The sequence below is a fragment of the Cavia porcellus genome, unplaced genomic scaffold (genome assembly GCF_034190915.1).
Source record: "Cavia porcellus strain 051 isolate PalLab524CR breed Dunkin Hartley unplaced genomic scaffold, mCavPor4.1 scaffold_5, whole genome shotgun sequence".
Taxonomy (NCBI): Eukaryota; Metazoa; Chordata; class Mammalia; order Rodentia; family Caviidae; genus Cavia; species Cavia porcellus.
Genome location: NW_026947488.1, coordinates 105,735,575 through 105,740,836, shown reverse-complemented (window position 1 = coordinate 105,740,836; position 5,262 = coordinate 105,735,575). Strand labels below are relative to the sequence as shown.

At 40.6% G+C, this 5,262-nt stretch overlaps 1 long non-coding RNA gene across 1 annotated transcript; it reads right to left on the bottom strand.

The window, feature by feature from the left end:
* Positions 1–1,346: 1,346 nt before the first annotated feature.
* LOC134476160 (uncharacterized) lies at positions 1,347–4,761 on the bottom strand. Its single transcript, XR_010047706.1, has 3 exons — positions 4,410–4,761; positions 3,915–4,029; positions 1,347–3,425 (listed from the first exon to the last, which is right to left on the bottom strand). It is a non-coding gene; the product is annotated as an uncharacterized LOC134476160 (long non-coding RNA).
* Between the last annotated feature and the right edge of the window lie 501 nt (positions 4,762–5,262).

Genomic DNA, 5,262 nt, shown 5'->3' with positions numbered 1-5,262 from the left:
GAAAGTGGACAACCCAAGGCCAATGCTAGAAGACCTCAGGAGCTGGAGCTAACTAAATACCTGAATCTACAGACACCAGAACCACTTCTAACCACTTGTAACTGGTTTTTCACAATTCCACCCTATTTCTGGGCTCCCATCCAAAGCCCCACCACTCCATGGCTAGAGGGTCTCCCAGGTTCTTTGTTAATCAGGCCACAGAACATGGAAACCAGTAAATGAGATCCAGTATGTATTCTGCTCCTAGTTTTGTGTTCCAAGCAGGTAAACAATTTCTACACACCGGAAAAGACCCAAGAGACCTCCTCCCACCGCTCACCTGATTGGACATTTCATATAGCCCGCCTCTTCATCACTGATTGACTGCTGCTCTACTATCCTCTTTCTAAGTCAAAAATAAACAGGGAAAGGAACTCCTTCCTGCAAGAGAGGATCCCAAATGATAGACAGTAGTCAGAGACTTCTGAAGCTGGTTGTCTTCAACAGTGTTGATCTCAACTACACAGAGGATTATGTGTACAAAAGTGCCTTACCTCAGGCTTTTCATTTCCAAACCATTTTATTTCAAGTTTAAAAAGAAAAAATAAACTAGAACTAAATTTCAAAACATGTGAATCAGGGGGCAACACTGGTATATACATTGCACACTGTCATCCCCAGATCATTCACCCAGATCACCAGAACCTGTATTCAATTTTCCTAAAAATGCTGTTATGTGAAGCAGAGTTAGTTAATTATGATTAACAATGAGGAAGGGCTAGGTCCTCGGAGGAGCCCATCCAGAAACCCAGATACATTGCAACTATGGAGAAGATGGACAACTCCTGCTATGGGCTAAGCCTCAAGACAGAAGATCAACAAATTCTTCCATATCCTAAGGACAGATATTCTAAATAGTTCCCTAGCACTCTGAGGAAGTCAGGAGTCACCATTCAAAGAAATGTATCCTTATCCTAAAGACTGACATTCTAAATAGTTCCTATCATCCTGATGAATGAAGGAGTTACCCTCCCAAACCCCTAAGGGAAAACTCACTGCTGACTAAGAATGCCTGCTTTCTATGTGACACCCTTTCCCCTTTGTTCCAATTTAATCAACTTTACCTGAACTATTTATCTTATTGGCTACCATAGCTCTGTCCCATCTTATGCCCATCTGCATTGTGAGTTCCCAGTTTTCCCCACCTTCAACCCATCTCACCACATGATTTTACTCTAAAAGTCTTTGGAAAAGGCAGTCTTTGCCAAACCAGATAGGACACATTTGCTTTCTCTCACACAGCTTTCTTTCTCCAAATATTATATTGTAAGACCGGTGTCGCAAGGAAGACTCCAAGGGCCTTGCTCTCATGTAAAAACAAAGGGGTTTTTATTATTCCATGTACACGGGGTCCTCCAAACAGGTGGAAATGGCGAACCCTGAGTTGGGGCAGGGCTGGTGTTTTTAAGGGGGAAAACTGCAATGTAAGCATTTATTACAGAAGCCAATCATTACAGTTAGTGCGGAGCGGTGGGCATCTTATCTATCTGCTATTGGTCAGTTCATAAGGGGTGACCAGCAGGTCAGAGTTAATTAACTGTCTTTGTTCTGCACAACTTGTCTTTAAGACACCTGGTTTCTGTAGACTTGGGTCTGACATATTTTACAACCCTGATTAGCATAATGGCAGGCTCTATCTCTGAGTTCCCTGGCACAGCACATCCCCAGCATATCACAGCCACAGAGGTTGTTTTTATTTCTTCAGGGCTGAGTTAGGATTGAGTCACGAGACCCAGTGCTGTTTCTAGCTGAGAAACAGCATCTTATTTTTAACCTTTAAATTTCTGGTTCTACATTCCCCCTCTTCTGCATAATACCTCTAATCTTTGAGGTCAATTAAAGCTAAGGGAGTATGTTATTGTCTAAGGACCATTATTTTCATCTGAGAGACTTGGGGGTTAATAAACTGAATTATGTGATTTATAAAGAAACCTGTAGAGCCATCAAACTTGTTGACCGAGTCTGGAAACTGTATTGTTGTTCGCCTAGCTCTGACAATCTCGGGAGTCCCCGGTGTTTTCTCAAATTACTCCCATCCTGCAGACCAACACCATCCCAGAGTGGCACTTCTGCAGCAACATTTGGAGAAGAAAGTGGGGAAGTCAATCATCCCAGGACAGCTCGCCCTCATTAGTGAGTGTGAAGGGGTCACGAGCTATGAGACGCTGGAACTCAAACTTTACAAAGATCTGACATCTAACTCATTTGATACATACAGAACAAAAGGAAAGCACCATTTGGGGTTTGGGCCACAGTATTACCCGGTAATTTTTTTTGAAGCTAAACAGTTTTCAAACTTTGGGGCAGGCTTATTTTATGACAGATCATCACCAGGTTAGGGGGAGGTCACCAGAAACCCAAATTCTTTATGGCCTAGATAGATAGGTGAGGGGAGAGGGAGGCAATAAGATGCCATACAGAACAGAAAATGGCGGTTATGTGTCAAGGTCAGAGTAAAGGGCCAAACTCACATGCAAATCTCTCTGCACACAAGCAGGTTATTTTAAACAAATGTAAATTAATTGCCATTCTAGTTTTCTTTAACGGAGAATAGAGGCCCCTAGCAGTGATTAACAACCCTTGTTAGCTTGTTTTAGCACAGCTTCTGTAGTTTGTAGAGGGCAACAATGGTTAACATATCAATTAGGTGAGATTCTTGCAATTCTTTACAGAGGAGAGTGTTACTCAACATATCAATTAGGTCACTTAACATATCAGTTAGGGAAAAAGGATAAAAAACATTTAGTAAGTCACTTTACAGGTTCGTTATAATACACATATAACAAAGCTATTTTCTTAGAGTACAACATTTCCCATTGATTGACTCATTAGCATCTGTTTATAACCTTGCATGTGTCTTTAAAATCACAAGCTTTTAAGAACTTTGACATAGTTTATCAACTTGTTTACAACATAAGGCCCAATAGGAGGATTGACAAAGGTCTTGCAGCTTTCATTAAAGCTGTTAACCAAAAGAAGAAAGAAAACCAACATTTAAATTTGCTCTGTTTTATCATGCAAGTAACAATTTCTAAGTCAGACAGAGGCCTCCTTGGGGTCTCTACAAAGGAGGAGAACACAAAATTATCAGTTATATTAGACAATCTTAAGCTTTAAAGTGTCCTTGGAAGAAATGACAGTTCACTTATCCGCAGGCTGATGGTCTTTTGAAGTTGGGACCTGTCTGCAGTGGGAACATTGAATCCAGGCAGGCTTTCAGCTACTTTGACAGTCCATTGTGGCTTAAGAGATTCAGGGTGAGGTCGCTCTCAAGAGATTTCCAGTGAGGTCCCTTGTCCAGGTGCCTAGGCTCTTTAGCTCACAGTGGGCAGCAGCGAAGTAACCAGTGGATGGAAGTCACAGCTAGCTGAAAAGTCTAGAGGAGACTTAATAAGATGTTGATTAGTTAAATCAGCTAATTTCTAGAAACCTTCTCACATAAAACCTCAAAAGAGGAAATATCTGTAACATAGGGGATGCATCACGCACCCAAAGGGCAGAAGGAAAAGAGACTCATCCAGTTTTCGCCAGTTTTCAAGACCATTAGTAATTATAGTCTTTAAAATCTAACTTATCTTTTTACCTCTCCTGAACTCTGAGGCTGTTAAGCCCAATCGAGTTTTTTAATTGATCTGTAAAGCTTAGGTTAATTTGAGTTACTAGGCTATAAAAGCCAGGCCATTGTCGGACCCCACGGATAAAAAGGGAGACCAAATCAGAGAAACTGCTATCAGAGCTGACTCAGACTAAGTAGAAAACACTTATATCCTTGAAGTTCAGGCTTTTTATTTTTGTAAAATCTATTTTCCAGTGTTTTTAGGCATAGTCCCACGATAACCAGTGGTTTTTATTTGTTGCAGTACTTTTAGACTTACCAATTGGCACTGAGGGCATCTGAAGCTCACAGACTGGGCTAACTTGATATTAGCCCCCGGGAATCTCACAGAAGTTGAGCTGCCAGATGCTGGTCTTTTTAAGTGCAAATGGGCTCTGACAAAGAAAATAGGTGGGATCAGCAGTAATGTCAAGCTTTTCTCAATTCCCACTGATTTGGGGGCTTTCTGGCTGTCTTTTGGAAGGTGGCATTTGCCAAATTATTTTCTCCTATAACAAGATCATCTTCAGCCCAATGGCTTATACAGCAGATAGTAGCCACTCTCCTTGGCATCTAGATGGCAGCCAACATGTCCAAATTTGGGGAGCAATTTTAATCTTTTGACTCCAGACAATAAATGCCATATTTATAAAGACAACTTGAGGCCTCAGTGTGGGCAACGAGTTTAGCCCACTATGTTGCTGTCTCTGGCTCTAAGATTTGTTCCCATAGAACCTAAGATTTTGTGTAACGGCAGCTCCCACGACCCGCTTACCTTGAGAGACATAACTGCTTTCATCAGAGAAGTAGGATGGAACTCTAGACAGTAGCTTATCCACTAGATAAGGTTGATGTTCCATGAGGTGATCAGTGACCTCAGTACAATTGTGGTGAGGCGACAAGGGGTCGTCCTCAGGCAGCGAAGTAGCCGAGTTTGAAGCTGCTGTTTCCAGAAATAGTGCCTGATAATGTATGGCTCAGGAATTAGACATCCATCAGTCTGGTGGGGCCTTGATGAGAGGCTCCAGCGAATAGGAGGAAACAATTAGGTTTAGAATCTTATAAATAAATCTACCAAAACTCATCTAATACTGTCAAATTTTGAACACATTTACTTCTTGTCAAACCTGCTGTTTTCAGTACTATAAACAAGACAAATAAAATTTACATCATCTCGAACTTTCTATAACTTACAATATACCTCCAAGTTTTATCTTCTTTCATATTCTGGCACAGCCAGATATTTTTACCTGAAGACAAACCACTTTCTTTGTCCCTCCTTTTAACTATCACCATTCAATTACCTTTTCTCTCGCTTCTCAGACAACATTGAAACTCACAACAAAACCCTTGAAGTCACCTTCTAGTAGTCTAAATCATATTTAATTATTTTATGTCTTTTTACCACATTAAAATGCTGGGTTTTTTTTAACTATAACCTTTTAACTGGCTCAGTTACAGTATGACCTGGTTTTCACTTGGTAAAGTTGATATGATTCTTTAAAACCATAAATATACACATATATGTGCACATATGTTTACTTTTTAACCACAAAGAAAAATACTCCTTTTAAAAGGCATGCCAAGGTTGCAAGCAATCAGTTGAAGACTTACATATTAAACAAGGC